This window comes from Lissotriton vulgaris, chromosome 6, assembly GCF_964263255.1.
Source record: "Lissotriton vulgaris chromosome 6, aLisVul1.2, whole genome shotgun sequence".
Taxonomy (NCBI): Eukaryota; Metazoa; Chordata; class Amphibia; order Caudata; family Salamandridae; genus Lissotriton; species Lissotriton vulgaris.
In genome coordinates, this window is record NC_141694.1 from 1,541,955,333 (window position 1) to 1,541,969,707 (window position 14,375).

Here is a 14,375-nt window from a genome sequence, read left to right on the forward strand (position 1 = left end):
CTCCCCCGGGCTTTGAGCGTCAAGCCTGAGAGGATTTTGTGTGGCTGGGATAAGGTCCGCACTCCTGGCACTTCTGCCTATCTGCAGGAATCGAATGACAGATGCATCATTAAGCATGATGACGCGCTGGATCACGTGATCACATTCTCTGCGGTGGAAGTGGAGGCCCTCTTTATTCTTGGCATGTTGACAAGCAAGTGGCTGCTCGCTGGCAGAGGAGACACCTCTGGCACAGGGGCTCTCTATTCCCTTGGGCATAACCAGCTTCATGGGAGTGCAGTGTATTGTCACCCCTGACGACCAGATGGCCTGTGCACTTACTGGGAGGGTGGGAGAGCATTGATGAAAAGCATTGCCTACGTGGCAGGGGTCGGAATACTGGGGGTTAATTCGACTGACAGGGCCAATCAATATAGACTGAGGGGACAAAGAGGAAGCCAATAGGAAAGAGGGAGGAGCTACTTTGCCTCTGGGGAGCATTAGAGGATTGAACAGAAGGAAGAGGAAGGGGGTGCTCATGCCACTAGGAGAAGGAAGGCTAGGATGGTCACCAGGATACCAGGTGTATTTCTCTGCAGCATCAGGAAGGTGGGGGAAAGTCAATAGAGAAGGATATGAGCCATTGGACTAGCAGAAATTACCAGGGAAGGTTACCAGAATAGACAAACAGGGGGTATGAGTCAGCAGTAGTCGGCTAGGGTTAAGTGAAAATGCACAGCAGAGGGAACTAGGGGAACAGGAGGGATAAGTAATAGAAATAAGATTTATGTGTGGGACAGCCAAAGGAAAGGGATATGTGGGAGAGGTAGTAAAAGATTTATGGGAGACCAGGAAGGGGGAACTAAATGGTTCAGAGTAAAGAAAGAAAAACCTGAGGTGACTGATGAAGTGGAGGGGTGGAGGCACTAATTTGAGCCAACTGCAAGGGCTTAGAGCTATTGACATCTTTACTTACAGCTATTGAGAAAAGACCAATGAGGGTGTGCTGGCATAAAGGAAGGCCAGTCATGAACAGGTGTAGGAGGCTGCATGAGCTGGACAAAGGTAGGGAGTGGGGTGAAGGGATGCAAGAGTGGAAGAGAAAAGACATTCAGGGGCATCAGAGTGAAGACAAGGGGAAGAGAAGGCAGAAGGAGGAGACCACATCAGAGAATTTAGGGAGGCAATGAAAATAGGGACGTTATCAGAACATGAAATGAGTGTTTTTATGAAAGCAGAAACGTGCAAAGGGCCACAAAGTGACTTGGAAGAGGAAGTTACAGGACAGAGGGCATTAGGATGTAAATGCTGAAGGGCACAGATGGGGAGGGTTGCAGCTAAACTGAAATATGTATGGAAAAAGCCCACGTAGAAGCTGCTGGTGGGGGACAGAGAAGGAGGCCTTGATGCACAGGCTATAGTTCTAGGCGAAGGGAAGAGAACAGATGGGGTGCAAGTGGTATGGAAAGGAGGAGAGGAAGAGAGTGGGAAAAAGAGAATAGAGGAGAGAAACTCTGAGGATGAGAGTAAGCATGACTTTGAGGAAAGGGCTGGAGAGCGCAGACGCCCATGGGCATTTGTGCGCTATATAAATCTCTCAATCAAATCAAAATTATATCAAGTTGGTAAGGACACAGAAAAAGAGGAGACAAAGGCACTAGGAGGATAGGTGACGCATAGAATTGTGAATGGAAGAAGCAGATGAAGCTTGTACATTTGGTCAAATTGAACACAGGAAGGAGCAGCAGAACAGGCGGCAGGAAAAGGGGAAGGATCACAGGTGAGGGGGAAAGGTGGAGCAAAAAGGAAATGAGCGAGCTTACAGCGGCTGGGGCAACGCAGGACAATGATCTTGAAAGAATTCAGGGGGCTTCACAGGGAGAGAAGAAAGGCAAATGACTAGATGCAAAGGAAAAGGATGCAGTAGAAGGTACATTTTCAGGGAAATGTAAACAAAGATGGCTTTCTCAGAACAATTCGGTAATGGCGCTGTGTGGATTTGAAATTCACCCCCTCTAGCTGGATAGCAGCCATCATGGTTTTCGTAGTGAGGGAAAGATAGATGTTGCAGCACACAATTCCCAAGAGCTCAGGTTCTAGGTGCTAAAGTTGCAGTATTTTCTCATGTTTAAAACTGGCATTCTTGGTGTGGTTTTACCCCTATCTTTTTGCCTTCAACTCTCCTGTTTTGCTGACTTTGTTTTTGCTGGCCTTAGGACTCTGCACACTTTACCACTGCTGCTAAGTGTTTTTGCTCTCTCTTTGAAACATGGTAGAATTGACTTATACCAAATTGCCATACTTAATTTACTTGCGAGTCCCTAGTAAAGGGATACTACCTGTGATCAGGGCCTGTAAATTAAATGCTACTAGGGCACCTGCAGCACTGATTGTGCCACCATCTTAAGTAGGCCTTTAAACATGTCTCAGGTCTTCCACTGCTCTGCCTGTGTGTGCAGTTTGAACTGCCATTTTCACCTGGTGGAAGAAACCTTATATTTAATTACATTTAATAGGCTGTGAGTTCCAAATGGGAACAGGTAACCAGTTAATGTTTTGTGTCTACGGAACTGTAATAAAGAAGAATCTCTTTTTGTGGTCAGATATTAAATTATAATTTTGAAAATGGTAAATAAATTTGGCATTTTCGTTGCTTAGCCAATTAGTGCATGTAGCCTGCCTCTGGGTAACATGACTGAGTATGGCTGACAGTTGGACTTTGTGTATTCCTCCTAGAGAATCACACACAATAGAGGGCTGGTGGTTGGAGGACGGAGCTCGGCTCATCCCTACTTACCTTTGAATAGGATGTGTCATGCCTCCACACAAGGGGCAGCATACCCCCGTGGTTAATCTGGGGCCAGGGCTGAGAATGCAAAATACCTGTGCACCTCAGGAAAATCTCAAGAAGCTTCTCCTACTTCAAAGAAAGGACCAGGTATAAATATTAGACCTCAGCCACCAACGTTTCAGTAGACGTCTGGATCTGTGGATACTCTTTCAGGAAGTACTGCTGTGCTGCTGAAAGGACTGCTAATCTACTGGACTGCTGCTCTGAAGGACTGCTGCCCTGCTATGCTTACCTGCTGCCTGCTGCCCTCTTTATTTGGGTGAGAAGGACTGGACATGCTTTGGTTGTACCCAGATCTCCAGAGTGACTCTAAAGGCTCATTGAGTGCCTCCTGACTAGAGCCTCAGGAGAAGAAGGCTCCCCCCACCTTTGAACCCAGAACCAGGTCTCTGCCATCTGTGAGTCCCATCCTACCAAAAGGCGCCACCCCGGTCCTTGACCCCTGGAGGTGGGCCTGACGGTGCTCTACCACCACCTGTGGATCCAACACAACTGGCCAATCTCTTCTGCGCAATGCACCCCCAAGCAGAACTGACGCATCACCTCTGCTGCGAGGATTCTCTGAGTACTCTTGCTCAGCGGGCCTAAGTGTATCTCTGCAGACAGCCTGCGCTCCATCGCGGTCAGCCTGAACTTGTGACTTGCTCCTATTCTGGTGCGACCAGATATCCCCAAATGCACTTTGTGCTTTTTTAAGCTATTGACATTGAATTCTTTAAAATCGCATATATCCGGTTCTACGGATTGTATTGCATCGTTCTGTTCTTGATTAAAATGTGTCTGTTTTTCTAAATTGGTGTAGTATTTTTCTTGTGTGGTCTTTTCACTTTATTACTGACTGAAGCGCTGCATAAATGCTTTACACATTGCCTTCAAGTAAAGCCTTACTGCTCTGTGCCAAGCTGCCCAAGGGAGAGCACTGATTAATTTGGGGTTTGCTTATGCCTCCCCCAGGCAAGGATTGTGGTTGCTGTTTGAGTAGGGTTTCACTCCCTCAACCAGTGACCCAATTTCTTATTACACCTGCCGGAAGAGGAGGCAGAGAAAGTGGTGGCACAAAATAAAGATATGTGGGTTGATCAGAAGAATAAGCTGCCCAGTAGCAGGTACATTATTCCACAAATTTGCAGCCAGATGTGAGAAGGCACGCCGCCCATCCAGAGTCTCTTTATTCAGGTGGTGGCGGCTCTCGCAGTGGATTGGGAACGAAGATTGCGGTTCGGTACATAAAAGTTAATCCTATTTTTTAGGATGTTCGGGCGAGTGTTATGCAGCACTCTATGGGCAATGCATAGCATTTTGAAAGAAGCTCCTTGCCTCATTGGAAGCCAATCTAACACTTTCAAACAGCTCTTTGCGGAGTCGTACTTTTTTTTGTTACAGAAGGCTTTTGCTGCCGCATTCTGGACAAGCTGTAACTTTGAAAATAAATAATCCGCCATGCCAAAAAATAGGGAGTTCCCATAGTCCAGTCTACTCAGTAGTAGTGACTGGACTAAGATATTTCTGCATTCCAAGGGAATCCAAGGAAAGACTCGTCTTAGCATTTTTAGTAACGCAAAGCTTTTGTCACAAATTGCTGTTACATGATTTTTCATTGACACTACATTGTCAATTTGGACTCCCAGATTCCTAGCAATCTGGGTTGGTTTAGGGGGTGTGACCAAAGTATCGGGCCACCAGGTGTCATCCCAGAGCTGTTGGGATCCGCCAAACAGAAGGATTTCCGATTTGTCGGCGTTTAATTTCAGGCAATGGCTGTGCATCCAGTTGGATAGTTCAGTAAGGCAGCTTAGTAGTGTATTTTTGGAGTCCTCTTCACCGTTCAGGGCAACCATTAGTTGTGTATCATCTGCGTATGAGCAGATGCTGATGCCCCACTTCTTCCCTATGGTAGCTAAGGATGAACCATAAACATTAAATAATGTCGGACTTAATGATGCCCCCTGCGGTACTCCGTACTTGATCTTCCGGGATGTGGAAGTAAAATTACCTAGTCGGACAGATTGCGATCTGTCAGACAAAAAGGAATTCAGCCAGGTCAAAGCTTTTCCCTGTATACCTTTTGCGGCTAACATTCTTGTTGAAAGGTTGTGAGATAAGGTATCAAATGCCACTGATAGGTCTAATAGTATCAGGGCGACCGTTTTACCCTCATCAACCTGCCTTCTGATGTCGTCCATCACTGCCAGGAGTGTTGTCTCAGTGCTGTTGTTCGCCCTAAAACCTGTCTGTGAGGCAGCCAATAGGTGATTAGTTTCCGAAAAATTGGACAGCTGTTTATTCACCAATTTCTCCAGCACTTTTGAGAAATATAGCAGCTGTGAAATGGGCCGGTAGTTGGCAGGAATATTTATATCAGCACCCGCTTTTTTTAATAGGGGAGTAACCACTGCAGTTTTCCAAATAGCTGGGAATTCAGCTCGATCAAGTGATACATTTGCGTTACTATTGAACTGATTAAAGGAGTTAATTGTGAAAAGATATGATGTGGACATGGGTCCAGTGGAGATCCTGATTTAATTTCCAGCATTACTTTTCTTACTTCCTCCTCTGAAAAAGGGCCAAAGGTTGAGCAACTGACCAACGGGGTAGAATCTACGTCTAAGTGATTCTCAGCCTGTTCCTGATTGTTATCGGAGAAAGATGTATAGATTTTATCTATTTTTTCACTAAAGAAGTTGCTTATTTTATTGCATCCTTCTTGTGAGGGTTGCAGACTTGATGTGAGACTGGGGGGGATTGCAGAGTTCTCTGACAATTTTAAAGAGCTCTTTGGAGGAATGTCGGTTTTCCAATATCTGCCTTAAGAAATAGTCTTTTTTTGCTTTTCTTATAGCTGCATTATAGATTTTCAACTCTCTTTTATAGGTAAATCTATCATCCATGGTTTTACTTAGCCTCCATTTATGTTCCAGTGTGGTACATTTTCTTTTGAGAATCTTTAGGTCTGAGCCATACCATTTCTCAGACAGTGTTCGTCTAGAGTTACAGTTGGTGCCATTTTTTGAGCAATGCTCAAGTGCATTTCCAATACTTTTTTGCAGGTGATGTATTTCCTGTTCAGTAGAGAATCCCGAGTCAATATTGTAATGAAAGTGCTGCTGGAATTTCTCCAACGAGAATTTTTTCCAGTTTCTAGCTGTGACTGAGGTCTGTGCAATTGGTCTCGTGTTTTTGATGGGTAGGGTAATAGTAAATTCGATCCTGTAGTGGTCAGTCCACGTCAGAGGCGTAATATTGTTGATAGTGGTATTTTCTATATTCGTAAAATTCAGGTCCAGCCTATGTCCCACTCTATGTGTGTATTGGTTAACTTTTTGTGTTAGTTGCAGGATTTCCATATTGTCTGCTAGGTGCTTAGTGAGTGTATTGGTGCGCAACTCATAGTGTACATTAAAATCGCCTAATACTAAAACATTTTTATGTTTTAGGCAGGTCGGGAGAATTTGGGAAAGAAGCTGAGTGCTGAATTCTACTGTGCTCCCCGGAGGGTTATAAATGATTGCACCTCCCAACAATAAGAGGGTGTCTGATTAGACTGAGAAAATCATAACTTCATGTTTACTTTCTTGTATAGGTACTTCTTGAATACAAGTGAATGTTTCTTTATATAATAAGGCCACCCCTCCTCCCTTCTTGTTTAATCTGTTCAAATGTAAGATTTTATACCCTATGGGAAGTGCTGCTGCGATATCTGGAGTACTATGGGTATCAAGCCAGGTCTCCGTGAGGAACACTAGGTCGGGTCTGATTTGGTAAAGAATATCCCATATTTCAGTAGCGTGCTTAGGAAGGGATCTTGCGTTAAGATAGATGCAGGAAATTTCAAGATTAGAAGAAATTCTATGTGTTAAGTAGTCTATGGGATTATTATCCCATCTGCAAATCCGACATCCAAAGGGACCCATGGTGTTGGCGGGCTCCGCTTTAGCAGATCGAATGTGACCGTGTGGGACTTTAGTTTTAAGTTTCATAAGGTTGCCTCTGGAGTATGTCAGTCTTGATGTATCTGACTTATCACTAATAAACGAGGCAGAGTCTGTGGCCCCTAGTCCCGGCCGGTCGCGGACGGTCGCAGACGGGCTTGCCTTTGACGCGCCTTTGGCGCGCCCGCTGACTTCCTAGGTCGAGGATCCATTTTATGCTGTTGAGGGCGGGAGGGGCCGAGCACTAGGCTGCTCTCCCTAATCCTTACCCAAGATGGCGGGTCGTAGTCCCGACCCCAGGCAGCACCTAATCGGCTGCAGAGGGGCAGTCTGGTTAAGCAGAAGAGGGCGAAATGATGCGCTACTGCGAGTCAGCGCCCGTGAGAGCCAAAGTATTGTGCACGTTTCAAAATGTGAGTTTAACAAATTCAGATTTTAAAAATATGACGTAAGTGTCACCATAAATCGGCGCAAAGTAAAGGTTTTAAAATAGCAGAAAATATTTGCCAAAACAAACACACCGGGTCCCGACTTTCCGCCTCAAGACCACACTCATCCCCGATGTCAATCAACTGGTATTAGTATTTCCTGGACTTTATGCTGTCGAGGGCGGGAGGGGCCGAGCACTAGGCCGCTCACCCTAATCTTCACCCAAGATGGCGGGTCGTAGTCCCGACCCCAGGCTGCACCTAATCGGCTGCAGAGGGGCAGTCCGGTTAAGCAGAAGGAGCAAAATGATGCGCTACTGCGAGTCAGCGCCCGTGAGAGCCAAAGTATTGTGCACGTTTCAAAATGTGAGTTTAACAAATTCTGATTTTTAAAATATGACGTAAGTGTCACCATAAATCGGCGCAAAGTAAAGGTTTTAAAATAGCAGAAAGTATTTGCAAAAACACACACACCAGGTCCTGGCTTTCCGCCTCAAGACCACACTCATCCACGATGTCAATCAACTGGTACTAGTATTTCCTGGACTTTTATGCTGTAGAGGGCGGGAGGGGCCGAGCAATAGGCTGCCCGCCCTAATCCTCACCCAAGATGGCGGGTCGTATTCCCGACCACAGGCAGCACCTAATCGGCTGCAGAGGGGCAGTCCGGTTAAGCAGAAAGGGGCGAAATGATGCGCTACTGCGAGTCAGTGCCTGGGAGAGCCAAAGTATTGTGCACGTTTCAAAATGTGAGTTTAACAAATTCTGATTTTTAAAATATGACGTAAGTGTCACCATAAATCGGCGCAAAGTAAAGGTTTTAAAATAGCAGAAAGTATTTGCCAAAACACACACACCAGGTCCTGGCTTTCCGCCTCAAGACCACACTCTTCCACGATGTCAATCAAATAGTACTAGTATTTCCTGGACTTTTATGCTGTTGAGGGCGGAAGGGGCCAAGCACTAGGCTGCTCGCCCTAATCCTCACCCAAGATGGCTGGTCGTAGTCCCGAGTTAGGAAAGGTCTATAGCAAAGTGACAGACATTGATTAGATAATACAATTTACGTTTTTTTGTAAATAAAAACCTAGAATGAAACAGTATATTAAGTCCACTTGTGTACAGAAACCAATGAGCAAAATAATTTCTAATAGAGCTTTATTGTTTATTGTTGTTGACTATTTTTCTTTTGTTTTTTACTGTTTTTTGTATATATAGTTTTTATAAGTGATTATGTGTTTAAATTTTATATAGTCTTGAATTAAAAAACACAAAAGAGAAAATACAAAATCAATAGACATGAAACATATATACAGTGATGAAGGCAAAGCGGTAGACACCACTACGCGCGTTTCGGCTCTTGAGCCTTCTTCAGGTGACCGTCTATTGTTAGAGTTTCAAAGAGTCCAGGACTCACAGTTAGGTGTGGCGTGGATATAAAAGGTCAGTCGGTAAAGGCAGCTTCTAAAGATCTTGAGATGTGGAACGATGTAGTCCTATAGCTTGTCATATGATGTTATGACATCAGAGAAAAGGAGGTGGTAGAACAGTATAGTGGAGGTAGCTTAGATTCAGATCGTTATTTGTGTTGACATTTGTAGAACCTCCACGAGGATAACTTCCAGTGAGTAGATGGTAAGGTGATGAGAGCAATAGTGAAGGAAGCGAGTATTTATCTCCACAAGTTGATAAAATATCCGGAGGCGAGCAATAATGATGTATAATTGTTAGCACAAATATTTTGTATCCACCCAAAGATAAAGTAGAAAGGATGTCCCAGGAGCGGAAGATACTATGGAGGATGATCTGGTCATAGCATTGCCCGTGAGGTTTGATGAAGATAGTGACGCTCCTGGTAGAAAAGGACTGGTAGCAGTACTCGACCGCCAAAAGACCGCACACCGGTATGCTAGAATGCCCCCAGGCAGCACCTAATCGGCTGCGGAGGGGCAGTCCGGTTGAGCAGAAGGGGTTGAAATGATGCGCTACTGCGAGTCAGCGCCCGTGAGAGCCAAAGTATTGTGCACGTTTCAAAATGTGAGTTTAACAAATTCAGATTTTTAAAATATGACGTAAGTGTCACCATAAATCGGCGCAAAGTAAAGGTTTTAAAATAGCAGAAAGTATTTGCCAAAACACACACACCAGGTCTCGGCTTCCCGCCTCAAGACCACACTCATCCAAGATAAGAGTGAAGAGAGGACTGTCAGAATGTAGGAGAATCTAAAGGAGAGGAGGAGCATGATAAGAAACAAGGGGCGCAAAGTCGGAGCCAGCGCTTACCTTTGCCAGTGAAAATTTCTAAGCTATACAAGGCATTGGTGGGTTACGGCAGGGAAGTGAATGTAGATTTCTTACAACGAGGTTTATGCAAGGTCTCCTGATTCTACAGCAAGGTCTCGTGGTAAGTTTCACTGTGTCTACCATCAACAAGAGAGATGCCTAAACAGAAAATTGATGATGAGCTAACATTGTGAGTACAAAAAGGGGTAGGCCCTTAAGAACTCAGGACCTGGGTCCGTGAAGCAGTACAAAAATGGGGTTGGTCCGAGTTGGAGAGTTTCAAAAGGCTTGTAGAAAGCCAGTTATTTGGTTGGACACACAATCAACAACTTCATTATAGTTTACTTTAAAGTATATTCTCCATAAATTTAGACAATTTATTTCAAGATTCATTGGCATTTATTCAAGCAAAGTTTCAATCAAATTGCAGCCAATAGTTCATTTTGAGGACATAGCAAACATGTAATTGTAAACTCATTACATTCATAAATTCAAAAACGTGCTCTCGGTGAGAAGGGGAGGGGTGAGTGAAGTGAAGGGGACACGGTAAAGGTGTAGTGACATTTTTATGGCATCATTTTATAGTTGAAAAGCCTTTACACTCAAATCAGTAAGCAAAGGTTCCCAATGTTCATCACACATAGAAGGCGAGACACAATCGCTTATTTGAGTCCTATGGTGTGAGGTAAGAAAAAGCGTAGTTCTACGTTTCGACCCCCGGTTACGCTAAAGGGTTGCTTTCAGCCTCATGTTGGGGTCTTCATCAGGAAAGGGGGAGAGCCTAGGGGGCAAGGTAAGAACTCAATTTAGTAACTATCAGTGATTGTGCGTTTTAAAATTCGTGACATTGGGGATGTGGTAGTACCTACATCAGAAGACGGTCGGCATCTGTACCGTCTTAAGCGGGGCCCTGGCACAGCTCCCGAATTTTTCTGAAATAAATTAACACTAGGCGTCAGGGTGCTAGTTTATGAAAAACTGCCAAGGGGTGGGCGGTCAAGCAGGACGGGACTTACTTTTCAACTGTACTTGTTGGCATAGTACCGGATTACGCTGTGGGATCGTTCCACACGCCCGGGGACATCAAGTGCTCCTTGGCTGTGGGAACAGAAAAGTAACGCATTGAGGTTAGAGGGGCGCGGGCACAGATGTTAGGCATTTGCCGCGAGAGGGATTAGTTTTTAGGTCTGCAGCCAAGCAGGAAAGGTTGAGGCTTTACCTTGAGACGGGACCGCAGTGGGTCGATTCCCATTCCAGCGGCGAGCTGCATCCGAGTGGTTACTCGCGGTGCAGTCGCTGGATGCCGGTAAAGGGAGAAGGGGCTCGTCTCTACTGACCAATCAGAGCGTGGAGAGGGCGGATCCGTTCCAAAGCTTAAGGGAGCGTCTAATCTGAATTCAGTTGGAAGTAATTGCAGCAAGGGGGAATCTAAAAACACCTTAAATCGTGTGTATGCATGGAAGGCCGTAGGCATTGAACAATAGACATTTCATTGTGACAAATTGCACGTCCTAAACAGTAACATGTAGTATATCAATGTAACTCAATAACAAGGAATTTATAAGCACCTTGTAGCAATGCAAATGTCGATGATCAGAAATCATTCATAATGTCACAAATAGTTTAGAAGCACTTACGTACGGATGCTAAAAGGACAGTGATACATTTGGAAACACCTTGACATCAGAAATGGCAGTTATAAGGGATCATTCATAAGTACATCAAAACTAAAAAGCACGCCTGTGTATGGATGGTCATAGCAGCAGACCTGGAGTAATTTGGAAAGCCAGACATTACATTATGACAAATTGCATGTCGATAACAATGTATATCCCATACTCAAATTAGACACAGAAGGGCGATTACTGTAAGGGAGAGGGCTCTATGGTGACACCCATTGTTCATTCTGGACATAAGCCGGCCATTTGGGAGAAATTTGCGTCAAGTTCATTTAGTCCTCTCCTTATGGTTTGAAATTTCTGCATCCATTTGCATTCCCTGGTGTTAAGGATAGAGGTCAAGTTGCCTCCCCGTGGTCCCAGACAGACTTTCTCTATCACTAACCAGCGTAGTGATTCTGGTGTATTGTTTCTTTCTTGAAAATGTTCCACCAGTTGTGGAGCACCGGATTCTGCTGCAGTGCTGAAATATAAGATTTTTGACTTTCTGTATAGTTTGACCTATATACATCAGGTCGCAGGGGCATAAAATTGCATAGATCACCCCACTGGAGTTGCAATTGGTCAGGGACTTAAGATTGATAGTGAAATCGTTATATTGTATTTGTTTGGTCTCCCAGCACATCGGACATGCTTTGCAGGAGGTACATTTAAAATGTCCAACAATTTCAGGTAATTTCCATAGGCTCTGGATCGTAGGTGTCTGTGGAGTTTCAAGCAATGATCTCACCACCATATCTCTGACGTTTCGCGCTTTTTTGAAGGCGTGCATTGGAGGTTCACGCACCTCAAGAATATCTGCCACCAGGCCCCAATGTTTGTTAACACATTTTCTTATGGTGTTACTCTGGGTACAGAACGTGGTGACGCATATCATGCGTTCAAATGACGATGTTCATTTCTTAGGTTCAAGTAAGGTTGATCGGTCCTGGAACCAGGCTCTCTTACGGGATCGCTTCACTAGGCGTTTTGGATAACCCCTGTCTATCAGACGGTTGATGAGTTCATCTGATTCCTTGAAAAAGTCTTCTTTTTGTGAGCAATTTCTTCGGAGGCGCAAAAACTGCCCGAAGGGTAGGTTGTCCCTCAACCCTCTCGTGTGGTGGCTGGAATAGCGTAGGAGGGAATTTCTCTCCGGTGGTTTACGGAAGAGGGTGGTATACAAGTATCCATCTTTCTCCTTGATGCTGATGTCGAGGAAATCAATCAACTCTTTATCCATATGCATCGTGAATTTGATGTCTTGGGATTGGTTATTCAACCAGAGTAGAAAAGCATGGAGGTTGTCTTCATCACCCGTCCATATCATTATAACATCGTCGATGTAACGGTGCCAAGTTGCTATCATCTCCCTGTGTGGGTTGTGTGGTGAGAGGATGCAGTCTTGCTCAAATTCCGACATATAAAGGATAGCTAGGTCAGGGGCGAAGGCAGCGCCCATGGCTACTCCTTTACTCTGTATGTAATAGTTGTTCTGGAAAATGAAAATGTTTTTAGTCATTGCAATTTCAAACAATTCGATCAGAAACTCCGTGGGGACTGACATGGGTTGTTCCCGTCTACTGAGTATTCTCCTCATGCACTCCAATGCTGGTCTCTGCGGAATGCTGGTATACAGCGAGACGATGTCCATAGTCACTAGAATCTGGTTCTGTTTGCTAAATGTTTTTTGGTCAAAGAGATTGATGACTTGCATGGTGTCTCTTAGGTACGTGGGGGTGGCTTCCGCTAGTGGCTTCAAAAAGACATCAATATACTTGCACAATGGTTCTATCAAGGAGCCACATCCTGATATGATGGGTCGTCCAGGTGGCTTGCTGGGGTTCTTGTGTACCTTGGGTAGTACATATATAGTAGGAGTCCTTGGGTGATCCACATTGAGGTATTCGAACTCTTTCTTGGACAGGAATCCCATTTCCAAGGCTTGTGTTGTGATGGTCACAATGTCTTTTCGTACTTCTCTGGTGGGATCCCTTGCCGTCGGTCTGTAACTGACCCCGTCAGTGAGTTGGGATTGGATCTCAGCTTTATAATCGTCCACATCCAGTATGACTATTGAGCCCCCCTTGTCCGCTGGCTTAATTACCACAGACTTGTTGTTTTTCAGAGATTGGAGAGCACTCCTCTCGCCACCGCTGATGTTCTGTTTTACATATTGTTTTTTGTTGATGGTTTTGAGGACATCCCTCATGACTACACTTTCATAGGTTAGTATCTCATGGGCTACTGATGCCATTGAGGGCATGAAGGTGGACGGTGGTCGCAGATTGGTGAAGGCAGTCATGGCTGGAGTGGGCTTATTTTTGAAAAAGAATTTCAGCCTCAGTTTCCTGAAAAACCTTGTGAGTTCAGTTTGTATGTTGAACTTGTTCGGGTAGGAGGTTGGTAAAAAAGAGAGGCCTTTGCACAGTATGTTTCTCTCATCTTCAGTGAGTGTATATTTGGATAAATTTATGATAGGGTCACTTCTATCAGGTGGCCTGGTTACCACCTGTATGTCTTCCTCCTCGTGCTCCTCTCCCCGTGATCTTCTTGTTGGAAACGTACTTGTTTGGGAGTGTTGCCCTGCTGTCTCCCGCTGTCCCAATTCTGCTGTTGGTTGCCTCGATTGGGGCGGTTGTTCCATGACCCTCCTCGGCCTCTTCCTCTCGGTGGTCTCCACTGGCTGCCCTCTAAAAAAGCCGATTGGTGTTCGTGCGGAAATTCCTGTGGTTGGTACCATTGATCCGGTTGTTGGTAGTTGGCACTAGATGCGCTCTGGTCGTTCTCGCTGTCACCACTATAAGAAGAATCCGAGAAATTGGTGTACCTTCTTGTGCCCCTGTATCCTCCCCTGCCTCTGTTGGAGAAACGCCTTGGTTGTCTTGCCTGAAATAGTCTGGTTGTAGGTATGGATAGGTCTTTTTCCGGTCGAAGTACTTGATGTCCTTAGCCAATTTGTCTAGTTTTTTGGTTTGGGTCTCAACATCAAAGTCTTTTAGAGTCTTTTTCAATCTCTCTAATGTTTCCTTAGCATCAGCAAACGCCGAATGATTAGCAATCTCCGCCTTCAAATCATCAATTTCTTTCGTCAGTTGTTCCACTTGGTCTTTGGCCGTCTCCACTCCCAGCACCATCAAGTGCCGGGAGCAGTTATTGGCCACGAAACTGAATCCTTCCTTAAATTTAGGGTTATCCACGAAGATGGCTGGTTCGTTCCGGACCTGGAGTCCGGTTGGTATGATAT